General features: G+C 44.5%; 1 protein-coding gene across 25 annotated transcripts in view; it reads left to right on the plus strand.

Moving 5' to 3' along the window:
* PALM2AKAP2 (PALM2 and AKAP2 fusion) overlaps positions 1-23,085 on the plus strand; it is a 467,702-nt gene that overhangs the window by 206,046 nt on the left and 238,571 nt on the right. The window lies entirely within an intron of this gene.

The raw sequence follows: 23,085 nt of genomic DNA on the forward strand, positions 1-23,085 counted from the left end.
GGCTCAGAACTGCCCATGAGCCACTAGCCAAAGTCAGTCCATGGCCAATCCCAGAGCCAAGGGGAGGAGACGGAGCGTCAACCTTCAGCGGAAGGAACTTCTGAGTTAATGTGGCAAAGGGCACAGATTCCGGAAAAGGAGGACATGGGGGCTAATACTCCCGTCTTCCAGAAGCATGACTGTGCAATTGAAAAACTGCAAGCCTGAGGGAAAACGGACCAGCCTTAGGGAAAGTACAGAAAAGCCAATGAATAAGAAAGAAGACGAACTAGAAGAACTCAGGAATTCAGAGGGAAAAGAAGGAGAGAATAAGAGAAAATAGGGGTGGTTTAGAGATCAAATTCGGAATCTGATCTTTATGTAATAGGAATCCCAGAAACTGTCTACAGTTCAGATGTAGCAGAACCACTAAATAAAGGAATTCTAAAGGAAACTTTGTTTGAAGCAAAACGTTAGTCTGTAGATCTTTAGAGTTGGGTCACTAGTCTAAGTCACTCCCCAGCAATAAACTGGATTCTTGTAAAGGGATGTATGAGCTGTTTTCAAACTATAAAGTATATTAGTACAGCTATGCCCTGAAGGTATTTTAGTCCCTGTTGGTGAACCAAGAGTAGCTTGAAGAATGTGAAGGAGCCGTAGAAAATAGTAATCAAAGGACAGGGAGAATGCCTACAAGGAAACATTAAGGGAAATTTGGGCCATTTAGTTTAGGAAAAGAAAGGATAATAGCAACCTAACTCAGAACTTCAAGTGTGTGTAGGGTTTAGGCCACATCTTCATTCTTTATGTCTGGGCCATTCTGAATACGATAAAGACCTCAAATAAAGCATGAGAATTTGCACTTAGATGTATGTCTGTTTCCCTAGATATCTTCAAGAAGAAAGAACACAACCACCTTTCTAATTCTGATCCTAAAATTCTTTAAGTGCCAGTAGCCATACAGGAAGTTCCAGGCTTATAGACATGTTTCTACCAAAATGTTACTTGTCAAACTGGTGGTGGTTTGGAACTGAGAATCGTACCTCTCTTCCAAAACCATTATATGTGGTGCTTAGATTTTGAGGGCAGCCACAAGGAGGAAAGGAAGGAAGAGAGGAAGGAAGGGAGACAGGAAGGGGAAATGTAACTAGACTACTAAAATCCTGGGCATTAGAATCACCTGGGACACTTTTTAAAAATACAGATTCTTGGGCTTCATTCCAGGAAATTTGGATTCAGTGATCCAGGTAAGGAGCCCTGGAATTTATGTTTTTTAAAGAGTGCTCCAGATAATTCTTTTCATGGTCATATTCAAGAATGATTGTTGAATCGTAAAAACAATAAACCATAAATGAAATCCTGTTTTAATACCTAGAAAGCCCCAAAGGAGATGAGGAAATAAATAGTGTTTATAAGAAAATTGATTTCACACAAATGAACAAAGAAAGACAACCCTGACACTTGATTTTAGACTGATTCTGAGCCTTCGAGCTTTGACTTAAGGAAATTTGAACCCTGCTTTGGGGGTGCCTGTAGGTGGGACTAGAGCTTTCTTTCTGGCCTAAAGCTAAGGTCTCGCCACCATAGGCCCCACAGTGGAGCCAAACTTTCATTTGAACTTTATTAGGAGCAGCTTTGGTTTACCAGACTGAAAATGATCCAGGTCAGGAAAGCTGGTTACTTTCCCAAAGGCCAGAAAATTCTACTCTTTTTCAAAGATTTCTGGCTGAAATTAAGAGCACTGTAGCCTTGAAGTGATGACATCAAGATGGCAGGAAAGAAAGAAGAGAACTGGTCACTACAAGGGATAGATTGTCCTTCTTTTGCACAACTTTTCCCTGGGCGATGTCAGGATGGCCAAGTCTGTTCATTATATTCTTGGCTCGCTGGAAACCAGAAGTAAAATAGGCTAAATAAGGTCAGGATTGTTGAAAGCAAAATATGTACACAGATTTCTTTTCTTAATTTTCTTTTTAAAAAACTTTCGAATGTCACATCTTCTGTAAGCTTTATTTCCTTTTGGAGTACCATATTGAAGAAGCCCAAAGGTTTTCTAGTTTGGGCCCATTGTCAACCATTGTCATATGTGTGTGATGGGTCCCTGGGAGCTATGTGTGGGCCTCACATTGATGCTCTTGGAGATTTTAGACCATGAGATCCACATTAGCCTTCTCTACTTCATGTCTGCTCCAATCAACAAATCTTGTGGTTTTCCTTGTGATTTTCCCGCTTAAGATTCTCTTTCTAATTTCATCAGGTTTTATTCAAGTGTTTGAAATATAATGTTCTTAACTTTTTTGATTAGTGAGAAACATGGGAAAACTTTGTTCTCCTTGCCCCTTGGAATTACCCTGATGAAGATGAGAAATCTCATAGGATAGTAAACAAAAGTGGAACAAGCTGTCACAAAGCCAGGGTATTAATTCTAGCTTTGCTGATAATTTGCTGTGTGACTTTGGGCAAGTCTCTCAGTCTTTCTGGTCTCCGTTTCCTCATCTCTTTAGTGAAAGGTCTCTGAAGATCTTCCAACTCTGGTATTCTGAGATTCTTTAATTTGGGCAGTTGGCTAGAGATCCCTTTTCTGAACAAATATACCTGTGCAAAGAAATGCCATTGTTGTGAAAGGAAGTGGTTTTGGAGACAGGCCAGAATTGGGGAAAGAGGTTAAGTTCCAGGAAACAAAAGCCCTGTGTGTGAGTAACAGAATCATCACAGAGGTGACTAATTCATCCGAACAGCTGTTGGTTGTAAAATATGTCACATCAAATATTCGTTGAATAAAATATTGAAATCCCAGTTGCTAACTCAGAGAGGGCCATGCAGCTTTTTAGAAAGAAAATTCAAGATACAAGTGGACTGCTTCATTTCTGCTTCTGACTCAAGATTTTCCGACTGCCTCGGGGGGTCTCTGATGGATCCCAGAATTCACTGAATTTTAAGTCTGTTAAGAGACTCCAAGCAGAAGACTGGCGCATCCGGCATCAACATGTGTGTGTTATATTATGGGATTTTTGGCAACTGAGAAGATGACAGTCATCCACAAATAACTTATCTAGAAAAGGCAACCACAGAAATGTTCACTGGAATCACAAAGGACACTTGCTCGGGATTCATTGTGCTCTTCCTGCTAGCTAGTTTTAACTCCAAGATGCTCTGTTCTTTGTGGAGTGTGGGGCACCCCACATGGGCATTCCACATCTGGACATGCCCAGCCCAGCCCCACCCCACACAGCCACATTCGGCCCCTCAGCCCTGATCTCATTCCCCTTCTTTTCGTTTCACCAAAATAAAATGATGTGTACTATCAACCGTATAGAGATATAGTGGTATCAGTATATCGTCTAATTTTCATTGGTCTCTTACTCTGTTCTGGGTACCGATCGAGCTTTATGGCCTCCATCTGGCTCATAAGTTTTCTCATTTCATCCTCATAACACTTCATGAAGTAGCGATGATGATGATGATGCCCATCATACAGTTGGGAGAATTGAGGCTTAAGGAGAGAAAGTCACTTGCTGCCCCAAATGACCCCATGAATAAGTGAAAAGAGCAAGTGTTTGAACTTGGCTCTGCCTAACTCCAGAGGGTGTTCTCAAAAATCTCAGCGAAAGTTGTTATTTTCGGCTAAAAATTTTTGAGACCTGTGATAGTCAGTGAACTCACGCTAAAATAAAGTTCACCTCATGGAGGGGGTGGATGGACAGGTAGCACGCTCCTCCCTCCTCAGCCCCCACAAATGCCTCTTCAGGAAGCAGTGTAGCAAGTGTGCTGACCCCAGAGGAGCTGGGCTTGGATCTGTTGGGAGTCGTCATCCTGACTCGGGAGGGTGCCCCCTTCAGGTTCGTTCAAAAGGTGCAGGTTCCATTTGGGGCTTGGTTCGTCTCTTTCTGAAGCCCTTTGCTCCTGGGTGCACTTTTGTGGCTGTATCCAGCCTAAATTTTGGCTCAAACGGTGTGTCATTATGTAAAGGGCTCCCAGCATACCATACTGTTTACAAACCTGGACCTTAGAGTCAAACCTTGGTTTGAGCCCCAGTTCTGCGTTTATGACTTGTTCGATCTTGGACAAACCATGTCACCTCTCTGGACTTTAACTTCCCCACCTGCACACTGGGGATAACAGTGCCCACCTTAATGAGGTGATGTAATGTGTCGAGATCACGTGCATTTGTGAAGTACCAAGTACAGTAGGCTGTCAATAAGTAAGAGTAGTGCTATTGTTATTGTTTTCTCCTCCATCCTTCTAGAGCAGGGTTTCTCAATAGCGGCACTATTGATGTTTTGAGCTGGATAATTCCTTGTTGTAGGGGGCTGTCCTGTGCATTGCAAAATACTTAGCGGAATCTCTGGTCTCTACCCAGTATGCCAGCAGCACTACCCCGCTTGCAGTATGACAATCAAAAATGTCTCCCAGCATTGCTAAATGTCCCCTGGAGGGCAAAATAGCCCCCGGTTGAGAACCACTGCTTCAAAGCCTGGAATTGCAGGTGTTGACACTGAGATGAAAATCACCCCATAACCAGCCTCAGAATACAAAACCCTAAAAAGATTTATGAAGATAACATTAATGATTCTCGGTGCAGAATGACATAAGCACATAAGCGTTTCAGTTGCTTCTCTGAGGCTTCTCTCAAGCACTGAGGCATGAAAGTCAGCTCTGAGTTAAAAAGAAATGGTTGCTTTTTGTTTTTTTTTGACACCCATTGCTGCACCGATTTTGCAAAGGTAGTGATTTTATGACAGCTCGTAAAGCTGTAGAATCTTAGAGTCTGTATCACTAAGGTGTTGTCTGGATCAACTCCTATCTGAGGCCTGAATTTGCAATGAACCCAGTGAGTGGGAGTCAATAGACAGTCTCTCCCTGAAGGCTGAAAATGACAGGAAACTCACTTCCTTGCAAAGTAATACCCAAGTCTACACTGGAACAACTCTCATTATTACAAAAAATCCTCCTTTGGGATAAAAATTTTGTTCCCTGCCATTTCCATCAGCTCTCTGGTCCCTCCCCTGTCCCTCAGGGACCACGAAGAAAAGTCCCTCTTCAGAAACTCTGAAACCTTGTTGCATTTGGTTTGTAGTCAGCTCTGGAAGCTGGGACAGATGAGGGAGCACTCAGTCTTAAGTTGCACTCAAGCATGTCAACAGTGCATGTGAGTTTCTTGATGGCAGTAGTGGAAGAGCCTACTGCCAGATGTATCCCAAGCATCTTGCCTTACTCAGGTTCTGTAGGCTCCATTATAACCACCTCCTTATTGGTTAGGTAAATGGAGTTAAAGTGTCCAGAACTAGGAAAATAGTGGGAGAATTTCATCTATACACTGAGACCACGAAAGAGCCATATTTGGGAAATGCTTGCATTTTCCAGCCCTTTGAACAATTGCCATATTTAACGAATTATGCAAAGTCAACTTTCTTTCTTTGGTGAGGAAAATTGGCCCTGAACTAACATCTGTTGCCAATCTTCCTCTTTTTCTTTTTGCTTGAGGAAGATTATCACTGAGCTAACAACTGTGCCAATCTTCCTCTATTTTGTATGTGGGATGCTGCCACAGCATGGCTTGATGAGTGGTGTGTAGGTCCATGCCCAGGATCTGAACCAGTGAACCCTGGGCCACTGAAACAGAGCACATGAACTTAACCACTATGCCACTTGGCCAGCCCCCAAAGTCAACTTTCTTAAGAGCTGGTCCCAGGCTTTCTGGCCTATGGTTGCCATGCCTCAAGTTTCCCCGCTACAAAAAGCTTTGAAAATAGTATTTTTCGGCCTCAATAGCTTGTGATGTGGTCACTTCTAACCCCTCTGTATTCTTGATGGAACAAAAACAACAATTGCCCTGTTGATATTTTCTTCCACAGTTTTCACCAATTATGTACCAACTGGTGCATTCTGAACACAGTGGATGGTCTCTCAGGTCCTTTCCAGTGGTCTTACAACATGGAGGCGTTAACAGTTGAATCTGATGGCTGTGGTCCAGTGGCCATGGGGACCCAGGCAGGCTTTGATGGGAAGCAGACATGCCTAGGCAGGCTGACTTGACACCTCCATCACCAGGGCCTGGAGCCAAGCTGATCTCCTGGGCACAACCCCACTTTGTATTCCCCTCTTTTCACTGCTTATGCCCCAGAGAAGAGTTCTGTGGGACCTGAGGCTGCTTGAGACTTGTCACTGCAGGGCCTGCTCCTCCTGGCCTTTCCAGGTTTTCCCTCTCTCTGGTGCAAGCCTCGAGCTCTCCAAGGCAGCAAATGGGAGATAAGATGCACAAACCCTCTCTGCTTCTAGGATTCCAGTTCCCCGGCAAACTCATGCAAGGACACTAGAAGAAACGTCCCTCTTCTTTCTCCTACCCTAAAAGCGACTTCTGCCATCAAGAATTCTTTGGATCCCTTCACCCAAGGTGTAAACCTTAACAGAGGGGATCTCAGGCCAGATGAGAGGGAAGGGGTATCCAGTAATAGACAAATTGGGTTTAGGATTTGCCTACATCCTCATTCCCATCCCTTTTTTGAGAAACTATTTTTAGCACATTTGGAGCATATGTGCAATTATATTTGCAGAATGAGGAATTAAGGTTCATTGTGCTCATGGATTCTGAGTCAGGAATTTGAGCAGAGAACAAGGAGGAGGGCTTGTCTTTGTTCCTTAACGTGTGGGGCCTCAGCTGAGAAGACACCAATGGCCAGGGGTGACTGGACGGGCTGGGCGCTGGAACCACCTGGAGCCTTCTTCGCTTGCATGTCTAGGACCTGACATGAGAGACTAGGAGTGACTCAAAGGAATGTCCAGGGCCCCTCCACATGGCCGCTCCACAGGCATGGCTTCTCATTGCATGGCAGCTGGGTTCTGAGAAGGAGCATCCCAAGGGAGCGTGTCTGGAGAGCGAACCTTGCAAGAGACCCAGGTGGAAGCTGAAAGACTTCTGTCCTTGCCCCTGGGAAGTCTTGTAGCATCACTTCTGTTGTGTCTTATTGGTTTCCACTGAGCCACTAAAGCCAGTTCAGATTCAAGGAGAGGGAAATTAGACTCTACCTTTTGATGAGAGTGGAACGTCACATTGCAGAAGACCATGTGGGATGGGAAATATTTTTTGCAGCCAGATTTGGAAAGTATGGTCTGCCTCAGAGCCTGTGTTGTTTGGCACATATTTGAAGCCTAGCCTTTATTATTATATATTTTTGTTTGAATGTTCCTTTTATTATTATGTTGTGTTCCTCTTTATTTTTATTAATCTTAAAATCTGTTTTGATGCAGTTAAAAAAAAAAAAAGGATTAAGGAATAGAGGCCTAAATATGACTTACCTACAGCCACATGTGAAATGACGAGACCACTGTGCTTGCTGCCGACCAAAAGCATCTCATGCCTCACTGCCTAGCCTGTTGATCTCTGTTGGAATAGTACCCACTCCAGGGATTCTGGAGTCTCATGTTTGTTCTTCCCATTGTAGAAAGGCAAAGGAAAAAAGTGGATAGTATCTGAATGTCACCAATACATAGAGAATATCTGTGAGGGTTCAGGACACTTCTGCCAACAATCTGTCAGATTGTCGCCCCAGTCTGGGTGCCTAGAGGAAGGATTTTAAGCACTGCCCTGCTCTGCGGCATGAGGGTTGGTACCTTAGCCAGATTCTGGCTGGAAGGACTTGACATCTCTAAATAGCAGTGGCATTCAGGCCCACTGCTGGGCTACACGGATCCTTTGTGCAAATTAGAAAATGCAGCTTCACATGAGGCCACCACTTGGAAAGACCACTGGCTGGGCTCTAGTCTCCTTTGCTCCCTCGGCCAGCATCCTTGGGCAGAAATAAGCTGCACAAGCATGCACAGTGGCCCTGCTCCCTTCTTCGTCTCCACTGGCCTCCTTCTTGTTGGTCATTATGGTATTCCCAGTTTCTTCCCATTCTTAAATAATCTTGGGTAAGGCTGGAGATGAAGCTTCTTACAGGCCACTGGGGAACACAGACATTAATCCATTGGTTAGAAAATGGGAACGTTCCTATCATGGAAGTTCAAAAAGTGTCTATAAGAGCATATACAGGGGAGGGGAACTGAGCACTCAGATTAGAGAGTGCAGCTGACACTTCCTGGAGAAGGCGATGTTGGAGGCGAATGTGTTTTTCAGCTGTTAGGCAAATGTTGTTCTCTTTTCTTATTTACATTGCATTACATTATATTATGTTATATTACCTTACATTACATTGTGTTTGTTCCTGACTAGGATGTCAATTCCGTGAGAGCAAGAACTTTATTGATTACTCACTGTATTAGTTTCGTGAGGCTGCTGTAACAAATGACCACAAACTTAGTGGCTGAAATCAACAGAAATTTATTCTCCCACAGTTCTGGAGGCCACAAGCCCAAAATCAAGGTGTCAGCAGGGCTGTGCTCCCTCCAAGGGCTCTAGGGGAGGATCCTTCCTTGCTCTTACAGCTTCTGGTGGCCCCAGGTGTTCCTTGGCTGTACTTGTGGCGTTACTCCAGGCTCTGCCTCCATCTTCATATAGCTTTTCCTCCTGTCTCTGTGTCTTCTCCTCTTCTGTTATAAGGACACTTGCCATTGGATTTAGGGCCCATCCAGATAATGCCAAGTGATCTCATCTTGAAATCCTTTAATTAAACACATCTCCAAAGACCCTTTTTTCCAAATAAGGTCACATTCACAGGTTCCAGGGTTAGGATGTGGACATATCATTTTAGGGGCCACCATTCAATACGCTACATCCACTAATGGTATCCCAAATGCCTAGAACACTTCCTGGTGCCTAGTAGGTTGCTCAATAAATATTTTTTAATTTACTTGATCTGCATCAGCTTTAGATCATCCATAACATTGTCATGAGGTGCAAACCAACATTTATGTCCAGAGCTGATGTAGGGCCATGGTTACAGGCACGAGCATGAGCTTTACACTTACTAGTTCAAGTCCAGGGGCTCCACTTACTGCCTGTGTATCTTGGATAAGTTCCTTTAGCCTCTCTCTACTTCAGTTTCTTCTACAAAAAGAAGGTAATATTAATGAGACAAACTATATTGGGTAGTGGTGACAAAGTAATATACACAAGTGCTTAGAAAGTGCTTAGAACTGTCTAGGACTTGGTGCCAATAGGTTTTCGTTTTTATTATAAAAATGAAAGAGTGATGTGACAATGTACAATATATAAATAACCCCAAATTCTTTGATTTTACCAAACTCCCTCTCCACTTTCAGAAATAGCTGAGAGGGAGGCCGTGCCCTAAGCTTAGCACGCCCTTTCAGAAGTCAGTGGCAGGTGGACATAGGAGTCTGGTGGTGGCTTGGAAGCATCAGCCCTCACCACTGGGAGGTCCAGCGAAGAGGAGGGAAGGGAGGCTGGGAGCACAGCGCTGAAAGTGCTGAAAGTGGAGTGGCTGCTACCTTACAAGGGCGAAAAGCGGCCCTTGTAAGCTGTCCCCAGGGCAGCTGCCAGCCTCTCAGGTTCCCTCCTGCTCTGTGATCAGCTCGTGTCTGTTACCTTGAGGCCCTCAGCAGGAATTCCAGGGCCTTCCCAGGGCCTGTCAGCTGAAGTGGAGGATGAAAAGGAACAATTCCAAGGGCAGATGAAGTAGGACAATGTGATAGATGGATTTCAGAAGAATCCAGACCAGTGGTGGGGCAGAGCGGGTTGCATAAGGTGAGAGGCTAGAGTTATCTCAGCAGGCTATTAAAAAAAAAAAAAGTAACTTTGTGCTTTCCAGTTGCTTATTTAAAAAAATCATCTAGGTTGTCTGAAAGTCCCTTAGGGAACTTACTTTGTCAGAGAAAAATGGCTAAATTCAGTGCTATTCAAAGTATGGTCCGTGGACTGCTTCCGGTCAGGCAACTGTGTGTTACCAACGTAAGGACAAAAATTGCCAGTAAGGTGTTTGAACTTTAATAGCAACTTGACATCACCATGACAACCATGTGGGTGATCAGTGGACCGGTGTCACTGAATATACCAGTTTGGGGTTGTCACACTCCCGTGGTGAGTTGCTTGTGTCATGAGCTGAGTGCTAATATCGGTCTGTGATGGGTTGGGATAAAACCCTAGTCCTTGACCACAGAGTTTGAGAAGCTCTGCTGCAAATCAGATGGAGAGAGATGAATATGTGCCCCAAGATGACATTTTTTGCCTAAATGTTGTCATTATCATCTTTCTATACCATTTATCTTTAAATTTAGAAAAGAACTTGAAGGGTCTTTAGGATAAGCCCCTCCTCCCACTTCTCACCTTAAAGGTGAAGAACCTGAGGCCAGGACAGACCACAGGACTCTCAGAATGACCCAGCCAGCCTGGGGTCTTCCTGGAACTAAACCCAGGTCCCCAGTGCTCTTTTGGAGCTGCCATTCTTTTCCTGTAGCTAATGCAAAAGCAAATTTCAGCCCCTAACAAGGAACCCCAAATCGCAAATTAATGTCCCAGAGTGACATGGTTTTCTTGGGAGCAGCTGTTTCATGAACACAACTCAGACCTTCCATAAGGGTGATCTGCTGGTCGTAGGTCGGCTCTGTTAAGCAAAGGACAGGAATCTAAGACACTGATGTTTTAATATTAGCCACACAGATGTCTTGGTTTGAGATCTTGAGAAAATCGGTTAATGTCCCAGCTAACTCTGTAAATAGGAACAAGAATAAAATTTGCTCTCCCTGGGGGCATCCTAAGAATTTTGTCAGGCTATAAGAAGAAGCCCAGAGAGATGATGTGTTCTGGGAAAACAGAAGTAAAACTTGGCTGTTCGTTCTTTAAGACTCTCCGTGGTTAAAAAGAAATCATCTGAGAGCTGGAAGAGACCCTTGGCAATTGACTTGTTAATCCCTCCGACTTCAGGTGGGACTACCCTTACACCATTCAGAGTGACGCACATTTCTCCTATTTTTAAAGAAGGGAGGAGAGATTGGCAGTTGAGTGGCTTTTCCTTTGGCCAGCACTGTCGTGGATGACAATATTAATGGCATCAGGCAGGAAGAAAGTATGGCTTCCTCAGGGCACAGTCCCTACTGGGGGAGAGTCAGAAGGGACGTCCTCATATCCCAAGGATGTTGGCACTTAGGTTCTGATGTGTCCTGTGTCCCATCAAATGCAGCTCTGATAAAGAACATTATTAAGATGCTCTTTGGGCTTTTCTTTAGATGGTCTGATCTCACTGGCTTTCAAATGTCCTCACTGGAATTTTCGCCAGCTATCTTTTGCTTCACTTAGTAATCAGCCCCAAATTCTTTTTGCCACTCCTTAGAAGTGAATCTCATGCTACATACAAAATTCTAGTAACAGGAAATGTGGATTTTCCACAAGGTTTACATATTTACCACTCAACCTGTTAGCAGAGAGTACTGAGGTCAACCTGGCATCCTCCGTGCGACGCGCAATGGTATAGGGTCAAGAGCAGGCATTCTCACTGGACTCCAATCTCCACCTCACCACTTCTTATGGCCTTGGATTACTTAATATGTTGGTTACCTAATATTTTATGCCTCAGTTTCCTCATCTGTAAAATGGAAATACTCATAGTATATACTTTGAGGATAGTTGAGAGGATGAAATGAGTTAACATATAAAATGCTCAAAATAGTGTCTGGCAATGATGATATTGGCTGTTATCTCCCATGACCCAAAGACCATGCTTGCTTCAAGCAAATGGAATGATTCTCAGACCAAATTTTTTCAATATCCATTCATTAGATGGGGGGTAATTTAATTCTGAATTATCTTCCAAATCATATTCACTGTGTTCCCTCTAAAAAGTAAGTATAGATATATAGTTGTTTTTTCTTTTGGCCAAGGATTGGGAATGATTCCATATCCCCATTTTAGAAATGACCTTTGTGCCTCTTGCTGCTCATCTCCTCTCATCAAAATGCCAGTGTGTTTGCTCCCAGCTCATTCAGCAAGATGAGAGGTGTGGAGGGGCCCACTCACTATTTAGATTAAGTGTTCTTTAATCACTGGATATGGGAATTTGCATTAAAATAAATTACAGGTAATACATTAACAAACCAGAAAGATTTATAATTTGATAGGGTGAAAAAATAATTTACTTGTGTCCTATGAAATCTATTTGTGGTTATCTCTTTTCTCTAGGGGGAATTAATAAGGATACACCTCGACAAAAAAGAATTGGAACAAAAAGGTCACATAAAAGCAGTGGTACCCTCCTCTCTTTGCAACAATTATATCCTTCACATCCGCTCCAGATCATAGCAACATCAAGGTCAAGCTCCCAATATTTCAAGTAAAAGTGTAACTACCTCTGCACACACATGTGCATACACACCCCCCATTCTCCAGAGTTTTCTCTCCATACCATTTTACAGATGAGGAAACAGATCTCAAAAGTCCTCTCTTCCTCAGCCACCTGAACACACAGTTTGCAGAGTGCTAAATTCATGGTTCTCCTTTCATATATGTTACAAATCTCTCTTGCCTGAACTAGTTTATATTCACATTCATAGGAGCTGACAGATGTGTCCTCTATTTATTGTTCATTTATTGCACCTTTTAAAAGTCAATCTAGAAATTAAAAATTAGGAGTCTTAATAAAAACAAGACGATACTTCGAGGATCCTAGGAACATATAGCTGACTTTGCAACAGGTGTTTGTCATAAAATATTCTTCCCATCCTCAGACAAACTCTGTTGACTCCATAGCCCCTCTTCACTGACTATCCTCTCTTTCCTCTCCTTCAGCCCATACTTCTTGGAGCAGTCGTCCATGCTCAGCATCTCCACCTCCCATTCATCTACGTGTCCTCTGACCCTGCACTTGCCAAGTGACCAGTGACATTTAGTGGCTAAGTGCAATGGAGACTTTTTAATCCTTACCTTAGTTGACTGCTGAATGTTCCCTATCTTTTGAAACATCCTCCCTCCTTGATTTACTTGACATGACAACATGAGTGATTTTCCTAACTCCTCTTCCTCTGTCCATCCTTGAAACGTTGGTTCTTTGAGGTTCTTATCTTGGTGCTCTTCTTACTTCTCACATTCTCTCTGAGTGATATCATCTGTTCCCATGGCTTCTGAAATACAAACGTTCTTTCATCCCAATTTTTGCTTCAGAGCCACCCATACAGCCAACTGCCTCCTGGCCATATCCATTTGGGTCTCCCCCCAACACCCAAAACTCAACATATCAGAAATTTAATTCATTACTTTCTCTAATTTTCTCCCTCTTGTTTCATTCTTAATATCATTGAAAAACACCACTGTGTATCCAGTTGCCCAAGTCTGAAACCAGGGCATCGTCCTTGACTCCTCTCCCCATCTCAACCCCATATCTATTCAATAATTTTATATCACAGATATTTCTAGAATCTTTCTACTCTTCCGTTCCCACTGGCATGACACTAGTCCAGGCCATCATTATCTTTCACGTGGATTCCTGCAATAGCCCCTACCGAGTCTCCCTTCCTCCAGCACTGTGTCTTTCTAACCCAAACTCTACCCAGCAACCAGAAGCATCTTTCCAAATTTATATCTGATGATGTCACTTTCTAGCCTTCACCCATTCCCTTTGGACTGTAAGATAAAGTCCAGACTCCTTTATCTTTATGATACGAACTTTGCTTACTTCTCTGGCCTTATCTCCAATAATTGCCTCCTCCTCCTTCCATTGCTGGCCACCCTAGTCACTCCCTGCAGTTCCCTGGAGGTACCAAGCTCTCTCTGTGTCTTGTTCTTTGTACATGCTGCCCCTTCTGCCAGCAACACAATTCAGCTCCTCTTTGCTTGGTTAACTCCTACTGATCCTTCAGGCCTTTGTTAAGATACCCCTTTCCCTGAGCCATGAACACTGGTTTAACATCCCCCAAGGGCATTTTTAGCCCAGAACTTACTATATCATAGCACATATGAAACTGTTTTCTTTCTCTATCCTCCTCCAACCTCAGCTTTGTGGAGGCAAAGAGAGTAGAGTATTCAGTTTTGTATCCCCAGGTGCTAGCACACTGCCTGGCACAAAAGTCTTGGATACCTATTTACTGGAAGGAGGAAGAAAAGACTGAAGGGAACACAGATGACACACCCACAGTTGCTCTGGGCGTAGATGCTTATAAGGCTTCTCTCTGAATAGGCGTTTCCAACGGAAAGTTGGGCCTTTGTCTTCATTGCTTTGATTGACATGTAATCGTGACATGAACTAAAGGAAAGAAATTATTTTCTTGACATGGTTCCATTTACCTAGAAGTCTGGACAAGTACTGTCATAAACAAATGTCCATGTTGACAACTAATTGCTCTGAAGTGGTTGACATAATACTCATTTGGAACAAATTATTAAATAGACATTATTGAGCATCATACATGGCAGTGGGCAAGGTATTGGAGTTTTAGAAAAGAGGTCGAAGTCTTCTTCCCTGCTCTTATGGATCGAACAGTCTAGGTGTCTGACAGATGGAATAGTGTACGACAGGTGCTGAGAGATGTCATACCTGTTCTCAAGACAGTAGAAGTTCGGAGAAAGGAATGATCAGTGAGGGCCTTAGGATTTGGGCTTTATCCCCATGGGATTTGGCAGAGGTTAATCTTTCTAAGATTTGTTCATTCATTCATTTAACGTTTATCAAATGCTTATTATGGAGGCCAAGCTAGGTTAGAGATACAGGGATGAAAATGACACAATTGCTACCCTCAAGAGACCTGTAATCCACTCAATTATATTGGGAGGCAACTCTTCAAAGTCCCTCAACTTTGGGTATTCAGAGTTCTGAAGCTTCTGGACTTATATTCTATTGCTCGTGAGTCTCAACATTTGATGTTAGAAGGTGCCCTTCCAAGAAGTATTTCTTACTACCAAGAGAGAGTTAACTTTGACTTCAGATGGTACATTATGACCCCAATCTAAAACTTTTAATACCTAGTCTTTTAAAGCAGTGATTATTTCATTTTTTAAAAATAAAAGATACGAAGTCAAGTTTAGTATCCTTCAAATAATTGGAAGGGAATTCCAGGCTCACAGGAAATGAACTATGAAGGCTGTGTGGGGATGGGAGCTGAATGGCTGTCACTGAGATGGAGCCAGTGCACATGGATATCATTAGATATAACCAGACTGGAAAATGGGGGCTCTTCCTTGACCCAGGGAGGCTTTGGCCCCTTTTGGCCTGAAGTCAGATCCCAGCGCTAGAGCTGGACTTGACTTACCGGATGATGCAATCATTAAGAGGCTGTGGCCACATGCGTGTCGGAATGGAGCTTAACTGGCAATGTCAGCTGGTTGTCATGGACGCTCCATCCTGACCAAACTCACTTGGCTCTTCACAGCTGAGCCACCTGTTGTAAACAGCTGAAGGGGGCCTGGCTCCATTTGGAGGTTCTTTCTCCATCTGGTGTGTTGTCTCTCCCTGGGAGGGGAGAGGAGCATGGAAACAGGGAGCCTAACCCTAACCCTAACCCTAACCCCTAACCCCTAACCCTAACCCTAACCCTAAACATTAAACAGTCCATTGCTGCTCTCACAGAATCACTTTCTTCATCAGGAGCAATGGTCCAGGCATGGCTGGCGCGAGGGTGGTCCTTCTGCACAGGATCTGCTCTCTCTTTAAAGACAGGATAAACACAGACCTAACTATAGAAGCTGCTCTGGAGAAAAGCCTAGAACAGCAAGTTGGAACCAGATCATAGGGGCTTCGAATGCTGAGCTGAGGGACTCAGAGTTTATTCTAGAGGCCATGGAGCGTGATTGAAAGTTTCAGAACATGGGAGCTGTAATAAACCCGGTGGTGAAATGAGGACGCTGGTCATTTCTACAATTAAAGTAAGGAGGAGGTAGAGAAATCCAGGGTAGACTGGGAACCAACTGGGCAGGGAGCCAGTTTAGGTTGAATTGGGCAGGATTGAGGAAGACAGTCTACCAGGAGAGGATGGACCAGGACACCAGAGGGCAAATAAAACACAAGATTCTCACACTGCGCCAGAGAAAGCCTCAGACAGAGGCAGCCCAGGGCTCTGGAGAGTTCCCAGGGAGAGGCGTTGCTGCACCGTGAAGGAAAACTTCCAACCTCGGGACCAGTTCTAGACCTGCTCAGCTGTGTCTTTTTTCATTTTTATTTTTTAAATCTCAGTGATATCTTAGGCCTGAATAGAGTTCTGCCATGAATTGAGGGTTCCTCTTCCCCCAGGGTTCCAAATGTCTGAGCAGGGGCTTATTACAGGTGCAGTGAAGGGAGTATGTTCTTTAGCATCGACTGCCCTTGGTCGATGAATTTCAGCTATGCACCTTATTAATTGCATGGGACCCTGGGCAAGCTACTTAAACCATCTGTAAAGCAGGAATCAATAACAGGGATCTCATGTGGCTTGTGAGGCTTAGCTTAGTTAATATATGTAAAGTGTCTACTCAAGACCTGGCACATAGTGGGTCCCCAGCTCCTGTTGGTATCCTTTTGTCTTTCTCTTCTTACAGCGCAGAGCTTTTTCTCTGTGGATCTTCTTCCTCTGTAGCCAGAGGCAGAGGGTTGATGGGAGGAATGTGATCAGAACAGTAGCGTTCTTTCACTGTGAAGTCAATTCAACCATCCCTCATTTTACATTCACTGGGTCCCTGAAAGATGGTACAGTAAATCCTCATTTTAATGCAGTAAAGTAGCTGGATCCCCGGGGAAGCCCTGCTGGTAGTCTGTTGTTGGGTGAGATATGTCCTCAGTGAATTCTCTTATATGTGCTGATTCTGTTGAGTTCAATCCATTCATAGGTGGAGCGCATCTATGAACTTATTTAGCTGCTCGGCCAGTGCTCAGTTAGCTCTCAGAGTAGAAGAAGTAGAAGGCTCCACAGCCTCATAGCAGAGCCTGATTGTCTTTCTCCAGACACTTACTGTGCCCTTGGCCCTGGCTGGACTTGGAAATCCAAAGATGCATATGATTGATTTGCTCTGGGAGGAGCTCACTGTCCAAGAGAGAACACAGGTATATGCTTACCCTGGCCCAGATGAAAGGAGAACGTGGGAGAGCAAGCGTGTGGACAGATGCATGCCCCTACTCAATTCCACAGGGACCCAGGGTCTCCTTTGTGCAGCTCCTTGTGTTGGGTGCTGGGGTTCCTGAGATGACAAAGGCCCAGCCTCTGCACTTGGAACCTCACCGACTTCATGAACCTCTTCTTGTGCTTGACCACACGAGCCAGATGTCATTCCTGGCCCTGGTCACTGGGATACCAGATGTATGGGTGAAAGAGCTGTTCCTTAAGTGAAGGGCCAGGGACACACATGTACCGGAGAAGTGTGCTGAGCCAGCCTCAGGGAGGGAGCATACCTTGCAGGGCCTCCCTGCTGCTTTGCAGAGGCAGGAAGAGCCATGGGCCTTGGGGTCCGTGTCAGCATGGTGGCCGGCCTTCAGTAGTAGGGAGGACATGTGTGTTGGCCATACTGGACCAGAGGGTCACTGGTTGGCTTGTTCATAATTGGCCTTTGGGACACCTACTGTAGCCCATTGATGGTGTCTTATGTCATGTGGCTCCTATAGAAGCAATGGTCTCAATAAAGATGGTTGAAATAGTCTCAGCCACTTCTTCCCGAAGGCTCGAAACTCTGAACCTTCTCAAGCAGTTTCTCTCCCTGTTACAGAGCATAGAACAAGTTTGGTTCACAGCTTACATGGCTCAGCTGGAGATTTCTGTATACAACACTAGGGGCAAGTGTACTGTTCCTTCGAGAACAAGGAACAAAGTGTTCAGGGATGTGGACATTTCATTGTTGATACATTGAGATGTCTCTTCCCAAGTAACCACACAGTACCAAATATGCAGAGTGACAGCAATTTCCTCCCAGACACTGCCTAAATTCCCAAACATACTACCTTAGTCAGTGGAATATGACTTTCCTGCCACTAGATGGCCCCCCCTGTGCACAGAAGCCTCTCCCACATGGAGAATTTCAATTAGATTTTCTGAATTTTTTTTTTACCATATATGCACAGACACACACACACACACAACCTTAGTTTTCACCATCCTTGAAGCCAATAATCCATTCTTTAATTTTCCTGTTAGCATTCAAACGATAGGATTTATTCACATTCTCTGGAAAATTGGTTTAACGTAAGAATCTATGGCTGTTCTTAAATCTTATAGGCCACAAACCACATGATTAAGAAGCTGCATTCGACTTTATCCTATTCAATAGTCTGTTTTGGCTTATCTTGTAAAGTGGTCCATGCAGTGTTTAACAGAATAGTCTTTAAATTCAATTTTTTAGAAAGCCCTGGAAGAGAAAGGAAGAACATAAACATGAAATAGTACTTACTCCATGGCAGGCAGCATTCTGAGATATTTTAAATATGAACTCATTTCATCTTCATGGCTTTGAAATAGCCCTTCCAAAAGCATCATTATAACCATCTTACAGATGAGGAAACTGAGACGAAGAAAAGTGGGGGGCTTACCTGGTGTTTCCCCCAGTAGATGGCAGACTAGTCGACCTCCTGATCCTGGCTCATTTGCAGGACATCCTGCTGCCTCCCACTGGTCTAAACACTCAGGAGAAGCTTCCCAGAAATCAGATTGTGGCATGAAAGGCATTTGGACTCTGATGTCTCTTTTTTCCTTCCTCTCATTTTTCTTATCTTTAACATAGGAATAAAACAATTCCCAGTGGCTGTGAAACGACGTCGTAAGCTCTAAAGTATTACACAAGTGTCTGCTATTGTTATTATTGGGATAATTTGGGTTCTGTGGGAATATGAGAATTCTCTTATGTGCCCAGGAGACATGTGATCCTTCACTCATTCACTCAAAAAACACTGATGGCCTCTGCGTGAGACCTCCCGTGCTGAGGGTTCTGAACTATTTCAACAAGTCTGCTCTGCCCCAAATGCTCTGTTACAGTTGAGTGTTGCAATGCGGTTTCCTTGTGCTTTCAGCAGGTAATTCTCCCTTAGCCTCAGGCTCCAGAAATAATACACAATGTAGGACAGCTTCAGAGGTGGGGCCACAGCTGACGAGGAAGATGGCCAGCGCCTTTCTACACCAGCCAAACTGCCAGAAAGAGGCAGATTGTTTTTTAAAATTATTAGTTTGGAACACAATGTCCTATTTGTATATCCAAGAGTTTCCATTTCCAATGGCCAAGCAGGTCATCTCTTTGACAGAGGGCTTCAATTAAAAGCTCAAGTCTCTGGATAGGTTGTAAAGGGCATTCTTCTTCTTTGGACCTGATGCAAGCCGCTTTCGTGTTGCTTCTAAGAGCCTCTCTAATTTGGCTTAAGTGATGCTGTCCGACCCGGGCTTTGATCCCTGCCTGTGAATCGTTTTGTATCTGGAGGTTCTCATTGGCAGGCTCTTGGTATGAGGAAAATTCTATTTTCCTTCTGGATTTGAAAACCCCAAAATAGACGTCCTTCTCATTCGACTTCTAAATACACTAAGCTGTTGTAAAACAGAATCAGGGCTGATAAGTCTATAGGGATAAAGTTCATCAGAGAGAATATTAGTAACTTTTTTTTAGTTCCAAAATTTTTCCCAGAGCTCAGGGAGCTCTTTCCACCGAGGCTGTCCTGTTGCTACCTGCCCAGCCTCTGTGCCACCAGGGGGCAGGCATGAGCCGGAGCCGGGGGATGTAGCTGCTTCTGCCTCAAAACCTATGGGCACCGCTGAACGAGGGCCCCGCAGGGTCTTCTAGCTGGCATTTTAAAGACAAAGTGTCTCTATTTTATCTTCAGATGGAAAAATGACAGGGAGAGGCCAGGGGGACTCCTGTGAATGTGCCAAGGGGAAACCGACAGTGCAGAACCACTTTGCGCCTACAGCCCACGCGGGATGCTCCAGGAGGATGAAGTGTTCGGTGTTGACTCAGCCTCTGGCTGTAAGGGAGAAGGGCAGCCTCAGCATTTGCCCAGACTCCGTGATGATCCGTTAGTCTGTTACTCCAAAGCCTTTCCTGCTGCAGCCATGTGAGGGCAGCGATGCAGCTCATTAGTCTAAGGGCTGGTTTTCCTTGTAGGAACTTGTGGATTTGAGACAAGTGAACCCTTGGAACATTTTAAGAAGCTTCCCAGAAGCTCCAGGTTCGAATTCATGTCCTGGCCAACACTGTACCATAGACCATCAAAGGGAGCAGAAATGGCTGGCTTCAGCTGTATTTTCTTCCCCTTTGCCCACGAAGAGGAGCCTTGTGGTAGCTCTAACTGTTGGGCAATTGCAGAGAAGTAGCCAAGAGAGGAGCGGGGAGAAAAAGCTGAGGGTCTTATTAACCCCACACAAACTCTAGCCTCTGGGCCAACTCAGTCTACTTTTGCTCATAGTTTCACAATTTCGTGTCACTCATTTTTGTCAGCCCAGCCTGTGGGACCACACTAGGGCAAAAAGGTTGACTTAGAAAGCCTTCAATGTCGTTATAATACAAAAATCAATAAATGGAATCCTTTTTTGCTTCCCACAATAGTCCATGCCAAGCACAGCCCCCTCAGCTCTTGCCTGGACAACTCCTAAGTGGTCTTTCTGTCTTCACTCTGCACCTGTTCCACACATCCACGTCCATTCTCACACAGCTGCCAGAGTGATCTTTCTAGAACACAGCTGATCAGATCACTCCCTTGAAACAAACAGATAAATGAGAAACTTAAATGGTTTCCTGTTGCCCTCAGGCTCAAATCTAAACTCCTTAGTGTGGCGTTCAAGAGCCATCTCATCGTGGAGCCCCCTCTCCCAGTCACTCTCTTCCCATCTTGAGTGCAGACCTACAGAGGTCCTCACTCGCTTGCTTGCACCCTCCTCGCACATTTCTGCCTGAGGGCCCCTTTGTCCATGCTATCGTCTTGGCCCGAAATGCCTGCTAAACACCTCTCTGCCTTGACATTTTCTCTCATCCTTCAAGATCCTACTGGAATGTTCCAACTCCTGAAATCTCGCCCTGCCTGCTCCCTAAGCAGTTAGTCAAGCTCTGGTCTTTGCCTGCCCATAGCATTTTGAACTTCTAGTTTGAGCTCTACCGAGCACTGATTCATAATTGTTTAAACTCCTGCCTCCCTCATCAGATGGTGAGTTTCTTAAATGTAGAGACCAGGCAACTATCACTGTATCTAGATCAACACATGCTTGATAAGCCATTAGTGAATGATCCAGAATATTTCAAACCTCTCTTCCAAACCCAGCGACACCCAAATACTGTGGTTTCTGCTCTAGCGACCTGGGCCAGGAACGGCCCCTACTTTCACTTCAGGCCCTTTTCTCCCAGCCAGGTACCTGATCTCTGAGCCTAGGGCACCTCCATCCAAAGCCATGAATGCAGCTCTGAGAGGAAGGGGCAGGGCTCAGCGGCTGTGCCTCTGAGAACACGCGGGAGAACAATAGCAGGAAGTGTCCAAGTGGGAAACAATCGGCCGGCACGGCCCATGTGGGGGAGCTTCCTGATTGGCTTGATTTGTTCTGAGCAGGAACTCTTAGAATAACTTTGGAATTATCCCAGTGGGATGACAAATTTCTCCACTGAGGAGGAGCTGTCACCTGGTAATGTCAAGCATGGAAAACATAGTTAGAAAAAAACAAAACCTCAGAGGAAGCTCCCTTTAGGATGATCCAGTTGGGTTTACCAAGCCTCCTGGCCCTGCCCCAGCTCCCCAGACCAGCCTCTTTCTGAGTGTCTGTTTCAGGCAGTTACGCTGTCACCTGTACCTTCCAGATGGATAACATTCTCCCCTCTAGGGCTCAGAGGCCAGAGGGGCTGTTTGTCCTTTGGTGGGCCTCTGAGCAGCTCATGGTAGCCCAGGCTATAGGTGGCCACAGGTGGGAATGCTCCCTTCCATAATCACATTCCTGCAAGAGACATTGACTGAGCACTGGCTGTGTACAAAGGGCTCTTGGAGGCACTCTGGGAGCCCCAGTAATACACCAGATGTTCTTTCTCCTCTTGCAGAGCAGCAGTTTCCAAACCGTGTTCTGTTCTGTTGAGAGGCTGAGCTGAGGCAAAGATGGGGGGGGAGAAGCAGGAGGGGCTCCCAGTCTGCTCATGCCTCAACCAGAACAGCTCTATTTGGTCAAGACATTGGAAAACAAAATTCGACACCAGAAAGAGAAAATATTGAAAACCTCTGGAGTACGAGCAGTTGCATTTGCTCTTAGAAGGAGAGCAGCCTAATAGCTGGGTTCCAGCAACAGCAGACCTGGGTTTGGATCCCAGCTCTGCCACGTACTGGTGGTAGGTCACGAGTTGCTGAACCTCTCTCAGCATCCTGCCCATCATCTGTCAAGTGCAGATTATAGTAGTAGTTACTATGCAGATTGCAGAGAATTAAATAATGCTTACAAGCCATTTAGCACATTGGCCCATGGTAAATGCTCCATACGTGTTAACTATTTTAACCACTACTGCTGTGGACGTTAAATAATTTTTGTGGATGAATGACTCATTGAGATATTAAATCAAGTATCTTGAAAACACCACCAGTCTCCCCAGAGTAACCTCCAGTATGCGCAACAGGCAAAAACATGTTGATTATCACAGTTCGGGCATTTTTTAAAGCAGAGGCTGAAGCTGTGTGGATGTGCACACACAGAGGCTCATGGGAAACTCTAATTCAGCAGGAAAGCTATCACAGAGTGCTGGATTTAGGCACAAACAATGAATAAACAGGGATTTGGAGGAACGGAATGCGCCACATAAACAAGTTTCACAATCAGATATGAAAGCCCAGATGCTTCCTGCGTGAAGGGGTGAACTCAGAGAGAGTCACCGGGTGCGTGAAGTAAACGCTGAGACTGTCCATCATTCTGGCCCAATTCCTGCATATCTGTGTGTCCGCTACCTGTGGTTCTATTTAGGGGCGCCCCAGAGTAAATAGGAACAGTACATTACATACACACACACAGGGTCAGGTGAAATGGTATATTTAAGGTATTTAGGGAAAAGAGTAAAAAGTATAGAAAACACAGCAGTTACCTTCTGCATTATCTTGTCTCAGAGAAAGCAAATAAGACAAGCTTCTTCTTAACCAGTTCTTTTGACTAAATCTAAAGTTGTCATTATCTTAAATTTGTACTTTTAAAAATCATTTTTGACCAAAAGAATTGAGCCAAAGAGTGGGTCTTGAGGCTACTTCCAGTTGAGGAACAATTTATGCATTCCTTTACTCAACCAACATTTCTTGAGAACTTTCACTGAGCCAGGTTCCTTGTTAGATGCAAGCTAGC

This window comes from Equus przewalskii, chromosome 26 (genome assembly GCF_037783145.1).
Source record: "Equus przewalskii isolate Varuska chromosome 26, EquPr2, whole genome shotgun sequence".
NCBI classification, from domain to species: domain Eukaryota; kingdom Metazoa; phylum Chordata; class Mammalia; order Perissodactyla; family Equidae; genus Equus; species Equus przewalskii.